General features: G+C 49.6%; 1 protein-coding gene across 1 annotated transcript in view; it reads right to left on the bottom strand.

Annotated features, from left to right (window-relative positions):
• FBN3 (fibrillin 3) overlaps nucleotides 1-15,451 on the bottom strand; it is a 173,883-nt gene extending 158,432 nt beyond the window's left edge. The window contains 1 exon segment of the mRNA XM_080989333.1: nucleotides 15,129-15,451. The gene's annotated coding sequence lies outside the window, so the exon portion shown is untranslated.
• Nucleotides 15,452-15,901: the final 450 nt, after the last annotated feature.

Below are 15,901 nucleotides of genomic sequence, written 5' to 3'. Positions count from 1 at the left end.
AAAGGACTTCCGGAACGGATTAAGTTTGGCGCTTTTGCTATTTATTTTGCGTTTTTGTTTTTGAGGCTTTTTCGGTTCATTTGTTTTTGTGACTGTGTGGAGCCCAGTTCAGCTACTGATGGATTGATTGATTGATTGATTGATTGATTGAGTGTCTGCGGAAATGGATAAAAGACCCCCCATCCAAACAATGACTATCATCAGTGCAGGTAAGGAAAAAAATTAGTTTTAATTTTTATCATCTACAATACTGTCTTATTTCTTATATAGTACAGTACATTGATTATTGCTTTCATTTTATGGATCAGTGGTCTCATTAGATAGTAAAATTCAAGTTAAACTTGCTGTTTTAGGGATTGTTTTTAAAAGTCTGGAACGGATTAATCCATTTTGCATGACTTGCTATGGGAAAGCGTGCCTTGGTTTTGGAACGCTTTGGTTCTGGAACGGACTTCTGGAACAGATTAAGTTTGAGAACCAAGTTACCACTGTACAATAATCTCTTATTCCTTCCGTTGCTCATAGTTCGAATCCTGCTCGCAAATTAATTGTGCTATAATATTTCCTTCAATAGTCTTCCATTCTTCCACGAAGCAAACATCATTAGGGTCTTTCGTTTCAGCTGTTAACTTGACCGACGTTGAAAATTTCACAGTCAAATAGATGCTTAAAGCACTGTTGTTTCACTTTGAGCAGCTATGGCTTTCCCTGGGAACTGTGGTTTGTTAGGGGGTGTCAAAAACTACAATTCCCAGTGTGGCTTAACAGTCAATCCCTCTTCCCATGGAACTCTGGGAATTCTAGCTCTGAGGGGAACAGGAGTCTCCTCCCAGCACCCTTAACAGACTACAGATCCCAGAATTCTTTGGGGGGAAGCCATGGCTGTTTAAAATGGCCTTAAAGGGAAAGGTAAAGGGACCCCTGACCATTAGGTCCAGTCGTGGCCGACTCTGGGGTTGTGGCGCTCATCTCGCTTTATTGGCCGAGGGAGCCGGCGTACAGCTTCTGGGTCATGTGGCCAGCAGGACTAAGCCGCTTCTGGCGAACCAGAGCAGCGCACGGAAACGAATTTACCTTCCCGCCGGAGCGGTACCTATTTATCTACTTGCACTTTGACGTGCTTTTGAACTGCTAGGTTGGCAGGAGTAGGGACCGAGCAACGGGAGCTCACCCCGTCATTGCGGGGATTCGAGCCGCCGACCTTCTGATCGGCAAGTCCTAGGCTCTGTGGTTTAACCCACAGCGCCACCCGCGTCCCTTAAAGTGACCTTTTAGTGCTTTAAATATGTGGTGTTGCTGTGGCCTTTGTCTTATCTAAATAACTGGTTTTGCTTTGGAAGTGGAGCTCATAGAAGAGGAATCCGCCCCGTTGCATATATATATATATTCCAAATCTTGTACAATGCATGTATTTCCCTCTCGGCAGTTCCTTAATCATGCACATCTGCGCATCGATAAACACACCGTGGAACAGAGAGAGGAATGTTGACGTGAATCAATATACAATTCGGTTCTGTGTTGATAAAATCGCTGGCAAAAACACACAACAGCCTGGTTCATTATGGTTTAATAAACCACGGTTTGGGGCACTGGCGGACGAAGGGGGCGGGGGAGCGGTTCGCCTCGGGTGCCATCGGGGGGTGACATCGCAGCGGCCCCCACCCCCTGGGATGTTTGGCGCTCTCCGCGCACACCCCAGGATGCGCGCCATGCACCCCACAGGTGGTGCACCATTCCCCCTGGGACGTGTAATAATAATAATAATAATAATAATAATAATAATAATAATAATTTATTATTTATACCCTGCCCATCTGGCTGGGTTTCCCCAGCTACTCTGGGCGGCTTCCAACCGAATATTAAAAACAATACAGTGGTACCTCAGGTTACATATGCTTCAGGTTACAGACTCCGCTAACCCAGAAATATTACCTCAGGTTAAGACCTTTGCTTCAGGATGAGAACAGAAATCGTGCTCTGGCGGTGCAGCAGCAGCAGGAGGCCCCATTAGCTAAAGTGGTGCTTCAGGTTAAGAACAGTTTCAGGTTAAGAACAGACCTCCGGAACGAATTAAGCACTTAACCCGAGGTACCACTGTACAGCGTCAGACATTAAAAACTTCCCCAAACAGAGCCGCCTTCACTTGTCGTTTAAAAGTAAAATAGTTGTTTATTGCCTTGACATCTGGCGGGAGGGCATTCCACAGGGCAGGTGCCACCACCGAGAAGGCCCTCTGCCTGATTCCCTGTAACCTCATTTCTTGCATGGAGGGAACCACCAGAAGGCCGTTGGAGCTGGACCTCAGTGTCCGGGCTGAACGATGGGGGTGGAGACGCTCCTTCAGGTATACTGGGCTGAGGCCATTTAGGGCTTTAAAGGTCAACACCAACACTTTGAATTGTGCTTGGAAACGTACTGGGAGCCGATGAAGATCTCTCAGAACCGGTGTTATGTGGTCCACTCCCAGTCACCAGTCTAGCTGCCGCATTCTGGATTAATTGCAGTTTCCGGGTCACCTTCAAAGGTAGCCCCACGGAGAGCGCTTGGCAGTAGTCCAAGCGGGAGATAACCAGAGCATGCACCACTCTGGCAAGACAGTCTACAGGCAGGTAGGGTCTCAGCCTGCGTATCAGGTGGAGCTGGTAAACAGCTGCCCTGGACACAGAATTGACCTGCGCCTCCATGGACAGCTGTGAGTCCAAAATGACTCCCAGGCTGCACATCTGGTCCTTCAGGGGCACAGTTACCCCAATCAGGACCAGGGAGTCCCCCACACCCGCCCGCCCCCTGTCCCCCAATGGATTATCCATGTCTCCCCGCTGTGACTAGCTGCAAGGACAAAGTTACTTCTTGCAGTGCTAGGTGTGAGAGATGAAACCCCTGCTGTAAACCAGTGGCGAAGCTACCTGCTCCAGCACCAGGAGTGGCGTACATCTGGGGACATAGCTGGCGCGCGTCCGTGGAGGCATGGCACACGTCCCAGGGGGAATGGCGCACCACCCGCAGGGTGTGTGGCGCACATTCTGGGGTGCATGGGGTGCATCCTTGGCTGTGTGGTGTGCAACAAGTCCTGGCTAACGTAGGGTTTTTTGAACAAAGATCTGAAGCTCAACATCAAAATAACTGAGATCGTGGCTACTGGTCCCATCACCTCCTGGCAAATAGAAGGTGAAGAAATGGAGGCAGTGAGAGATTTTACTTTCTTGGGCTCCATGATCACTGCAGATGGTGACAGCAGTCACAAAATTAAAAGACTCCTGCTTCTTGGGAGAAAAGCAATGACAAATCTAGACAGCATCTTAAAAAGCAGAGACATCACCTTGCCAACAAAGGTCTGTATAGTAAAAGCTATGGTTTTCCCAGTAGTGATGTATGGAAGTGAGAGCTGGACCATCAAGAAGGCTGATCGCCGAAGAATTGATGCTTTTGAATTCTGGTGCTGGAGGAGACTCTTGAGAGCCCCATGGACTGCAAGAAGATCAAACCTCTCCATTCTGAAGGAAATCAGCCCTGAGTGCTCACGGGAAGGACAGATTCTGAAGCTGAGACTCCAAGACTTTGGCCACCTCAGGAGAAGAGAAGACTCCCTGGAAAAGACCCTGATGTTGGGAAAGATGGAGGGCTCAAGGAGAAGGGGACGACAGAGGACGAGATGGTGGGACAGTGTTCGCGAAGCTACCAGCATGAGTTTGACCAAACTGCGGGAGGCAGTGGAAGACTGGAGTGCCTGGCGTGCTCTGGTCCAGGAGGTCACGAACAGTCAGACACGACTAAATGACTCAACAACAACAAATACGGTTGTAACAAGATGATTTTGGGGTGTGGTGTTTTGCCAGAGTGTGGGAGCATATACAGTGGTAGAATCATAGAATCATAGAATCATAGTATCATAGAGTTGGAATAGACCACAAGGGCCATCGAGTCCAACCCCCTGCCAAGCAGGAAACACCATCAGAGCACTCCTGACATATGGTTGTCAAACCTCTGCTTAAAGACCTCCAAAGAAGGAGACTCCACCACACTCCTGGGCAGCAAATTCCACTGTCAAACAGCTCTTACTGTCAGGAAGTTCTTCCTAATGTTTAGGTGGAATCTTCTTTCTTGTAGTTTGGATCCATTGCTCCGTGTCCGCTTCTCTGGAGCAGCAGAAAACAACCTTTCTCCCTCCTCTATATGACATCCTTTTATATATTTGAACATGGCTATCATATCACCCCTTAACCTCCTCTTCTCCAGGCTAAACATGCCCAGCTCCCTTAGCCGTTCCTCATAAGGCATCGTTTCCAGGCCTTTGACCATTTTGGTACCTCGGGGTAAGTACTTAATTCATTCCGGAGGTCCGTTCTTAACCTGAAACTGTTCTTAACCTGAAGCACCACTTTAGCTAATGGGGCCTCCTGCTGCTGCTGCGCCACTGGAGTACAATTTCTGTTCTCATCCTGAAGCAAAGTTCTTAACCTGAAGCACTATTTCTGGGTTAGCGGAGTCTGTAACCTGAAGCGTATGTAACCTGAAGCGTCTGTAACCCGAGGTACCACTGTATACACACCAGCTCAACGCCGCACAAAGGGGTCTCATTGCAGTCAGGAAAAGAGTCATAGACGAGTTGGAAGGGACCCCGGGGTCATCTAGTCCAACCTGCTGCACATAGGAGCACATCAATGCGCATGGCTGCACATCAGCCATGTGGAAGGGGAAAGAAGCAAAGGCACAGAAGCCTGTGGCAAACAACCCTCACTCTGATTGTGAAATTATTGACACTGAAATCAGGTGGTGCAAGAGGGAGCAAGACTCATCCTTTATGTTTAGGGGGGAAAGACCCTAACTATGGAATTTTGCAAATCTGCCAGTTTGGGTTTCCTTCTGTTTCTCAATCGCCCAGCCTTAAATTCAGTTTAGATTTCTCCATCTCTACATTAGGTAAAGGGACCCCTGACCATTAGGTCCAGTCGTGGCCGACTCTTGGGTTGCGGCACTTATCTCACTTTACTGGTCGAGGGAGCCGGCGTACAGCTTCTGGGTCATGTGGCCAGCAGGACTAAGCCGCTTCTGGCGAACCAGAGCACCGCATGAAAACGCTGTTTACCTTCCCGCCGGAGCAGTACCTATTTATCTCCTTGCACTTTGACGTGCTTTCGAACTGCTAGGTTGGCAGGAGCAGGGACCGAGCAACGGGAGCTCACCCCGTCGCGGGGATTTGAACCGCCGACCTTCTGATCGGCAAGTCCTAGGCTCTGTGGTTTAACCCACAGCGCCACCTGCATCCCTTACATTTCTACATTAGTTGATGTTTTATTTTTCTATTATTATTATTATTATTAACATCCTCATGAAAACTCATCAGCATTTTTGTTGTGAATTATTGCTATCTGGGACAGGCTGCAGCTCAGCTTTGCATGCAGAAGATTCCTGGCATTTCCGAGTGCGAAATGTCCCCTGTTTGCATCCCCGGAGAGCGGTTGCCAGTCAGAGCAGACAATATGTAATAATAATAATAATAATAATTTATTATTTATACCCCGCCCATCTGGCTGAGTTTCCCCAGCCACTCTGGGCGGCTCCCAATCAAGTATTAAAAACAATACAGCGTTAAATATTAAAAACTTCCCTGAACAGGGCTGCCTTCAGATGTCTTTTAAAGAGAAGATAGCTGCTTATTTCCTTCACATCTGAAGGGGGGGGTCCACAGGGCAGGCGCCACCACCGAGAAGGCCCTCTGTCTGGTTCCCAGTAACCTCACTTCTGGCAATGAGGGAAACGCCAGAAGGCCCTTGGCGCTGGACCTCAGTGTCCGGGCTGAACGATGGGAGTGGAGACGCTCCTTCAGGTATACAGGACCGAGGCCGTTTAGGGCTTTCAAGGTCAGCACCAAGACTTTGAATTGTGCTCGGAAACGTACTGGGAGCCAATGCAGATCTCTCAGGACCGGTGTTATGTGGTCTCGGCGGCCGCTCCTAGTCACCAGTCTAGCTGCCGCATTCTGGATTAATTGCAGTTTCCGGGTCACCTTCAAAGGTAGCCCCACGTACAGCGCGTTACAGTAGGGGCTACATGGACAAATACTTCGAGCTGTTCTAAAGCAACTCCCTATGTTTAAGCACCAGTGTTTTCTGGTCATATGGCCCACCTCCTCCTGAGCCTACATTCCAGCTGGAAGACGCTTTGTTATTCCACCTGAAGACCACCCAATGAGTTTACAACCTGGATGGCATCCGAAACAAAGGCATCTCAAGCCCTTTAGAGTCTTCGCCTGCAATTCTATGCATGGCGAGATGGCCGAGAAACTCAATTCAGATTGCAATTACAAGCAAACAGACTATAATTTGCACTCTCTGAAACAATGCACAAACATTGCTAGCCTTCGAAAATTCGCAGTTTCCTGAATTTTGCAATGCACATCTCCAGTCAAGTAAATGTGTACAGCCATGCTTAGAAATGCACCTACTTGCATTCATAACCTTATTGCAATAATGCACTATAACCAGGAGAAATTTCTTTGCAAAAGCGTGCATTTTCAGTAGCAATGTTGCTAGAGGGGTGCTGGGTTTTTATGAGGACTTTAAAAAAAGAAGTTTGCAGACTGAGGTGGAAAAACGGAGAAGCAAAATTAAAGCAGGGTTGCCACATTTCAAAAAAAGGGAAAATCCGGACACAAAAGTCTAGATTTCCAACACGGGTTGCCATACGTCCGGATTTTCCTGGACATTTCAGTGATTTCCACCCAGAGACTGTTTCTGACTGCCATATTCTGGCTGTGTCCAAGAAATTCTGGACGTAGGACAGCTCTAACTTAAAGTGTGGAGAAATGAGAAACAGAGAAAATCAGAAATTGAGAGATTCGCCCATTCCTCCCTGGGAGGAAGCCCCAATTAAAAAGCACTGGTTGTATAGTTACTCCATCTCCTCGTTTCAGGGGTTGCAAAACTCCCTACCTGCCAACATTTCTCTAATGAAAATAGGGACGTCCTAAGGAAAACATAGGTGGTGCTGTGGGTTAAACCACAGAGCCTAGGACTTGCCAATCAGAAGTTTGGCGGTTCGAATCCCCGCGACGGCATGAGCTCCTGTTGCTCAGTCCCTGCTCCTGCCAACCTAGCAGTTCGAAAGCACGTCAAAGTGCAAGTAGATAAATAGGTACCGCTCCGGCGGGAAGGTAAATGCGTTTCCGTGCGCTGCTCTGGTTCGCCAGAAGCGGCTTAGTCATGCTGGCCACATGACCCAGAAGCTGTACACTGGCTCCCTCGGCCAATAAAGCGAGATGAGCACCGCAACCCCAGAGTCGGCCACGACTGGACCTAATTGTCAGGGGTCACTTTTACCTTTAAGGAAAAGCAGGGCACTCCAGTCAGAAACCAGGGCAGCTTCTGTAAATCCGGGACTATCCCTGGAAAATAGGGATACTTGGAGGGTCTGCATCTAGTCCAACCGCTTGCAAGGCAGGAATCTCAGTTAAAGCATCCCTGATAACCGTCAAAGATAGCCTTCTCCTCTTACTGGCAAGACAGTGGAATGTGCTCCCTTGGAAAGTAATGGACTCTCCTTCCTCAGAGGTTTCTATCTCCCTCTCTCTCTTGCAAATTGATCTCATCAGACCCTCTAAGTCACATATCATCATTTAGCTCCATTGGTAGAGCATGAGGCTCTTAGGCTCATGGGTTCAAGCATCACCTTGGGCAAAAGACACCAGCATTGCAAAGGTCAGACTAGATGACTCACGAGGTCCCTTCCGACTATACAATTCTACAATTCTCCATATAAAGTGGTACCTCGGGTTAAGAACTTAATTCGTTCCGGAGGTCCGTTCTTAACCTGAAACTGTTCTTAACCTGAAGCCCCACTTTAGCTAAGGGGGCCTCCTGCTGCCGCCGCCACGCAATTTCTGTTCTCATCCTGAAGTAAAGTTCTTAACCCGAAGTACTATTTCTGGGTTAGTGGAGTCTCTAACCTGAAGCGTCTGTAACCTGAAGCGTCTGTAACCCGAGGTACCACTGTATATAGTTTTCTGCCCTGTGCTACTGGAAGATCAAAAGTCTCTCTCTTTCTCTCTCTTAAATGGTAAGGTAAACGTAAAGGACCCATGGATGGTTCAGACCAGTCAAAGGTGACTATGGGGTTGCGGCGCTCATCTCGCTTTCAGGCCGAGGGAGCCAGCGTTTGTCCACAGACAGCTTCCAGGTCATGTGGCCAGCAGGACTAAACCGCTTCTGGCACAACGGAACACAGTGATGGAAACCAGAGAGCACGGAAATGCCGTTTACCTTCCTGCCGCAGTGGTACCTCTTTATCTACTTGCACTGGCGTGCTTTCGAACTGCTGGGTTGGCAGGAGCAGGGACCGAGCAACGGGAGCTCACCCGTCGCAGGGATCTGAACCGCCGACCTTCCGATCGGCAAGCCCAAGAGGCTCAGTGGTTTAGACCACAGCGCCACCCGCGTCCCCCTCTTAAATGGATCTCATCAGCCGCTCTCGGTCACGTGGGACCACTATCACAGTCAAACGCATTTTTGGGAAGCTCTGGTTATCTGCTCAAGACATGCCTGTCCGTTCCCTCTTCCCAATTTGGGCAACCGTAGTAAACATCTCCGCTACTCTCCCCTGGTTTATCTTGCTCTGGAATCCCTTTGAGCTCACGGCGCGTCTCTCTGAATTGGGATTAACGTGACGGGGAGCATGGAAGAGTGCTGTTAAGAAGAAAGGAAATGAAAAATGAATGGACATTCCAGTCAATCATTGCAGCTCTGGCTAGGTTGGATTCTCAAGGAAAGGAAATCTGAGAGGGGATTAGCTCCCAGACCTCAGCGAGACAGAGACCCCGACAGAGATGGTGTGAGGCATGGGGAAGTTGCTTGCCTGCGACGTCAGAACAGCACAGATCTGAACTGGGGAGTGCCGATCAGGATACCCTCCTCAGCTGATTTCAGATTGGCGCGCTTTCACGGAGGACCTTAAGGTCCATAAATAGCAACACCCTAGAGGTCCCGGTTCCCAGTAGTGATGTATGGAAGTGAGAGCTGGAGCATAAAGAAGGCCAAAGAATGGATGCTTTTGAATTATGGCGCTGGAGGAGACTCTTGAGAGTCCCATGGACTGCAAGAAGATCAAACCTCTCCATTCTGAAGGAAATCAGCCCTGAGTGCTCACTGGAAGGACAGATCCTGAAGCTGAGGCTCCAAGACTTTGGCCACCACATGAGAAGAGAAGAATCCCTGGAAAAGACCCTGGTGTTGGGAAAGATGGAGGGCAAAAGGAGAAGGGGACGACAGAGGACGAGATGGTGGGACAGTGTTATAGAAGCTGCTAACATGAGTTTGACCAAACTGCGGGAGGCAGTGGAAGACAGGAGTGCCTGGCGTGCTCTGGTCCAGGGGGTCACGAAGAGTCGGACATGACTAAATGACTAAACAACAACAACAGTGGTCCCGGGCCCTAAGAAAGTCAGATTAGCCTCAACCAGAGCCAGGGCCTTTTCAACACTGGCTCCCGCCTGGTGGAACGCTCTGTCTCATGAGACCAGGGCCCTGCAGGATCTGATTTCTTTCCGCAGGGCTTATAAGACAGAGTTGTTCCACCTGGCCTTTGGCTTGGAGTCAATTTGATTCCCTCTCCCTCTTCCTTTTTTCCTTTTTCCTTCTGTGATGGAACTCCTACTTGGGGACTTCCCTGGCTTTTTTCTGGCCCACGTAGTCTGGACAGTTAGCCTTGGTGAAGACTTGACGTTTTCATCCCCAAAAAAGTTCTTGAGTTTCTGCTGAAACGAGGCTGCATTTTAATGTTGTATTTTAATCTTGATTTTTAAGTTGTACAGTGGTACCTTGCGTTACAGACGCTTCAGGTTACATTCGCTTCAGACTCTGCTAACCCAGAAATAGTACCTCGGGTTAAGAACTTTGCTTCAGGATGAGAACAGAAATCGTTCTCCGGCAGCAGTTCAGGTTAAGAACGGACCTCCGGAACGAATTAAGTACTTAACCCGAGGTACCACTGTATTTCAATCAATTGTTTTATATCTGGTGTTAGCCACCCTGAGCCCGGTCTTGGCTGGGGAGGGCGGGGTATAAATACAATTTATTATTATTATTGTTATTATTATTATTATTAAACTGGGAAGGGTAGCTGACGCCACAGAAGACAGAATCAGAATTCAAGGTGACCTTCAAGAGCGACAAATGTCAGAGTCTACACTTAAACAGAAAAAAACCAGCTGCACAGGTATAAAATTGATGACACCTGGCTTTCTAGCAGTACATGTTGAAAGGATCTGGGGGTCTTGGTGGACCACGAGCTTCACATGAGTCCACAGTGTGATGCAGCAGCAAAAAAACCCCTAATGTTATTCTAGGGGGCATCAACAGAAGTCTAATGTTCAGATCAAGGGAAGTCATAGGTAAAGGTAAAGGGACCCCTGACCATTAGGTCCAGTCGTGGCCGACTCTGGGGTTGCGGAGCTCATCTCGCTTTATTGGCCAAGGGAGCCGGCGTACAGCTTCCGGGTCATGTGGCCAGCATGACTAAGCCGCTTCTGGCGAACAAGAGCAACGCACGGAAACGCCGTTTACCTTCCCGCCAGAGTGGTACCTATTTATCTACTTGCACTTTGACGTGCTTTCGAACTGCTAGGTTGGCAGAAGCAGGGACCGAGGAATGGGAGCTCACTCCATCGTGGGGATTCGAACCGCCGACCTTCTGATTGGCAAGTCTTAGGCTCTGTGGTTTAACCCACAGCACCACCCGCGTCCCTAAGGGAAGTCATAGTCCCGCTCTATTCTGCCTTGGTCAGACCACACCTAGAACACTGTGTCTAGTTCTGGGCATCACAATTTAAGAAGGATGTTGACAAGCTGGAAGGTGGCCAAAGAAGGGCAACCAAGATGATCAAGGACCTGGGAACCAGACCATATGAGGAACAGTCAAAGGAGCTGGGAATGTTTAGCCTGGAACAGAGGAGACTGAGAGGAGATATGAGAGCCATCTTCAAGTACCGTATTTTTCGCTCTATAAGATGCACCAGACCACAAGACGCACCTAGTTTTTGGAGGAGGAAAACAAGAAAAAAATATTCTGAATCTCAAAAGCCAGAACAGCAAGAGGGATCGCTGCGCAGTGAAAGCAGCAATCCCTCTTGCTGTTCTGGCTTCTCGGATAGCTGCACAGCCTGCATTCGCTCCATAAGATGCACACACATTTCCCCTTACTTTTTAGGAGGGAAAAAGTGAGTCTTATAGAGCAAAAAATACAGTATCTACAGGGCTGCCATATGGAAGATGGAGCAGGCTTGTTTCCTCCTGGTCTGGAGGGGAGGACTCGAACGCGTGGCTTCATGTTACATGAAAGAAGATTCCAGGAAGAACTTTCTGATGGTAAGAGCTGTTCAACAGTGGAACGGACATCCTCGGAAGATGGTGGACATAGAGGTTTCTGTATTGCAGGTAATACTAAATGACCCTTACACTAGAGACCCCTTGGGGTCTCCCTTAAGCCAAGAGAGAGAGAGAAAGATCATGTACCCTCAGTGTGGTATAGACAGCCCAATGGCTTGACTCTGTACCCATGGAAGAAGGCAGTCTGCTTTGTTTGTTTGCAATGATAAAATAGACTATAGTTTCTCTTACAAACAAAAAAACAGTATGTTTTATCATCACAACAACCTTGTGAGCTAGGCTTCATTCTGCAGGGTGGTCGCTTTTCCCAAACTGAGAATTTTCTGGACATTTCCCCAAGCCATTAATTTTTCCAGGGGGCGGGGACTCAATGTCATAATTAACAAAGAATGGGTTCCAACCGCACAAACAATAATACACAAAGCCTTTCCCCCCCTCCCCCTAGCTTTTAGCTTTGTTTACAAAATGCAAGTAAAGTAAACATGCTAAATTAGATGGCTCTCCGGGGCATCAGAAAATGTCTCGATGCAAGCTGAATTTTTTCCGACGCTAATTGCTCAGACAAAAAACTAATTCAGCTTTTTTAGGGGGTTGGGGGAGAAAAGCCATATTACCAGGGCAGATTAGACTACTTTGAGAGCCTGACTCAGCCAAGATCACCTAGCGAAGGGATGGGTAAAAGGTAAAGGGACCCCTGACTATTAGGTCCAGTCGTGACCGACTCTGGGGTTGCGGTGCTCATCTCGCTTTATTGGCCGAGGGAGCCGGCGTACAGCTTCCCGGTCATGTGGCCAGCAGGACTAAGCCGCTTCTGGCGAACCAGAGCAGTGCACGGAAATGCCGTTTAGCTTCCCGCCGGAGTGGTACCTATTTATCTACTTGCACTTTGACGTGCTTTCGAACTGCTAGGTTGGCAGGAACAGGGACAGAGCAACGGGAGCTCACCCCATCGTGGGGATTCGAACCGCCGACCTTCTGATCGGCAAGTCCTAGGCTCTGTGGTTTAATCCACAGCGCCACCCGCATCCCAGCGAAGGGATCTTCATACCTAAATGAAGATTTGAACGCAGGCCCTGGCCTACTGCCCTAACCACTGTCTGAGACAGTGCATAGTAATCCGAGGAAATCCAAGATTGCTTAAGTAAATGAGCCAAAGCCTATGCTAAAGGAAGGTGAAAGGATGGGATCGCCTTCGCCAAGACGAAGGTCACGTGGTCCCCCCAAAAGTTGGTTATATTGTTTATGTATTGCTGCCACTGCAGCCAGAATTCTGTATGCGCAGAAATGGGAACTAGTTGCAACGAAAGAGGACTTTAAAATGATTGGACTACAGTGGTACCTCGGAAGTCGAATGGAATCCGTTCTGGAAGTCCGTTTGACTTCCAAAATGTTTGGAAATCAAGGTGCGGCTTCCGATTGGCTGCAGGAGGCAGAGCTGGCAATGAGCCCAACCAGAAGGCAACGGAGGAAGGTGAACGATACTAGAAGACATCTGAAGGCAGCCCTGTTTAGGGAAGCTTTTAATGTTTGATGGATTACTGTATTTAAATATTTTGTTGGAAGCCGCCCAGAGTGGCTGGGGAAGCCCAGCCAGATGGGGGGGGGGTGTTATAAATTATTTTTGTTGTTGTTGTTGTTGTTGTTGTTATGTCATGTTATTATTTTATCAGGCTGCATGCTCATGGAACAGATCGTCCGGGAGCAACCTAAGATTCTAGTCCAGGGGTCAGCAAACTTTTTCAGCAGGGGGCCGGTCCACTGTCCCTCAGACCTTGTGGGGGGCCAGACTATATTTTTTTGGAGGGGGGGAATGAACGAATTCCTATGCCCCACAAATAACCCAGAGATGCATTTTAAATAAAAGCACACATTCCACTCATGTATAAACACCAGGCAGGCCCCACAAATAACCCAGAGATGCATTTTAAATAAAAGGACACATCCTACTCATGTGAAAACACACTGATTCCCGGATCGTCCGTGGGCCGGATTGAGAAGGCGATTGGGCCGGATCCGGCCCGCAGGCCTTAGTTTGCCTACCTATGTCCTCATGAGTGATTCAGAAGCTGTCTTAGACCGAGTCAGATTGTTGGTCCTGGTCACTGCTTTCTAGAGATGCTGTGATGAAAATCAACACCTCCTGAGTCACACACACACACACACAGGGTTATGCCCCTCTTCCAGTTTGATCCGCAATGGCACTCCACACATGGGAGCCTCCTCATGTGCGAATCTCCCCACTCTGTCACCCTGGACATGTGGGGCGGTTGGCGGGCAGAGCAGGAGCGCAGGAATGTCCTCGGAGCTCCTTTCTCTCCCCCCCCCACAAACTTTGCTCCTGATGTGCAACCCATTTCAACGCCCCTCATCAGAAGCAGGGGACCCCCACCATCCTCATCCTCTCCCCCCGCCACAACTCACCAAGAACGCGCCCCCAAAGCAAAACTAATTGGTGTCGCAAACCATAGAAGGCAACGCCTCGGTCCTCCCCAAAAAAATATTTGAGGGTGCTGGGGCCCCCCCCAAAGTTAATGGGGATTTCCGTTCCAGTGGTGCGCGTGCACCATATCATGCAGGGCGGGGCTTAACTGCCCCCCCCAAATATTTTATTCAAGTTGCAAACAGAACAGTTCTCATATATACAACTCCCGGGAAACCGGGGGAGGTGTCACCCATTTTGCAAACCTCTCCCAGCAGCACGGGGGGGGGGGGGGTAGGCATGCCAGAGGCTCTCGGAGCAACATGTGAGAAAGCTTAACCCACCCCCCTCCTAAAAATTAGCAGGGGGAGGAAGCGTGAAGAGGAACAAAGAGACCCCTCTGGATCTGCCTTGCCCAACTATGCGCTGCGTTTGTCTGCTCGGGGGGCGGGATCCGGGAGATCCGGGGGCCACCACGGGGAATGGGGGTGTGGGTGCGGCACCCCCAGAGCAATCTAAGGTAGGCAGGGCATGCAGGAACTCCACGCAAGCGAGCAACACAACCACACACACACGCCGGCACAAGAGGTCCCCGCGCAATGAATGGGAGCCGTGCGCCAGGGCGCACGACGCGCATCCAGATGTACTCGCACGGGGGAAGCGGTTGTGTCCCGCCACATCCCCATTCGAAATCTCAGCTTAGGTCTCCGCGATCACGCCCGGAAGAGAGAGAACCGAATCTACCTCCTTGTGAATGCTGCGGGGAGGGAGAGGACGAGAGAGGGAGGCTGGCTTAAAAAAATAAATAAATTTTTTTGGAACCAGACAGACTCACTCCTGCGATCCGCGAACGCGAGGTTTCTTTTTTTGGTGTCCGTGGGAAACTCTTCCGAAGCCCCCTTACAAAGTTTTGAGTAGTTGGGGGGTGAGAGAATTGGGCTTTCTTGTCATTCTCAAAAGCACCCCCAACTCATCCCCCAAAAGTAGAGAGAACGGTGTCTCGAAGGCGGGGGGCTCTCTTAGGTTGCTAGCCTTCTCCTGGGTGGGATCGGGGAAGAAAGACCATGGGCTAAGGAATGTCAGAAGTGAACAAAGAAAACGGGGGGGGGGGCGCATAGAGAAGGGAGAGGGGCGACAAAGGACGGCGCAGCAAAGAGCTGCGAAGGAAACCCCACCCGCCCCATTTGCAAAAGTCACTGGAATAGTTTTCCTGGAGGGTGTCCGTCCCGTCCCCACTCCGCCGCCAATAACCCCCCCCCCAACCAAAAACCATTGCAATAATCTGGAGCGATGTTTTAAACAAAAAGAATAGATAGAAGTTTTACAGATACCTTCTTGGTCCTAGAATTCCAAAGATGAGCCGTGGATTTCTTTGTTTAAGTTCTGAGCCGGGCAGGAGGGGGGGGGGAGAAAGAGGGGGGGGAAATCGCAGCCTTTTTGGAGAAAAGGAGGAGAGAGACCTCCAAATCGGGCAGGGGGAGGTCCTTGCAGCTTGAGAAGGGGTGCTGGGTGGGGAGGAGGGAGAAGAGGAGGGGGCAGAGAGGGAGGAAGACTGCATTCTTCAGCCAAAAGTTTTTAACTTCAAGGCTTGGTTGAAGGCAGGCGGGGGGCATAAGGTGGAGGGGTTTAGCCAGTGGTGGTGGGCTTTCAAAAGCAGGGGCTGCCGTCTCCCTAATGTCTCCTTGGCCCCCTGGTTCTGTTGGGCCTGGAGACCCCGGAAAGCCGCCTGCCTCCTTCCCTCCTTCACACCCCCCCCAATTTCCCCTCCCCATGACAGCTCCTCGACTCCCAGGCGTGAAAGGCTGTGGGTGGCAGAGGGGGGAAATTAATAACACATCCCTCGACTTCAAAGGGCCTTGCAGTGGGAAGAAGGAGAGAGGAATGAATGAAAGACAAGAGAAAGCCAATTTGGCCTGTCTATTGTTCCCCTTAAAAGGGTACAGGCAAAGTCTGGTGGGCGAAACCCCCACCGTCTGCCTGCGCTCCCGAGGCCGGAGAGGAGGTTTTTCCTAAGCAGTCGGGAACTTTTCATGGGCGCCAGGCTCAGGGTTCCACAAAACTCTTCGTCAGGCGGGACGGAAGCGCTTTGTGAAACCAGGAAATT

The sequence above is a fragment of the Podarcis pityusensis genome (genome assembly GCF_964106645.2).
Source record: "Podarcis pityusensis genome assembly, chromosome: 18".
Taxonomy (NCBI): domain Eukaryota; kingdom Metazoa; phylum Chordata; class Lepidosauria; order Squamata; family Lacertidae; genus Podarcis; species Podarcis pityusensis.
This window is presented reverse-complemented; position numbering and strand designations above follow the sequence as displayed.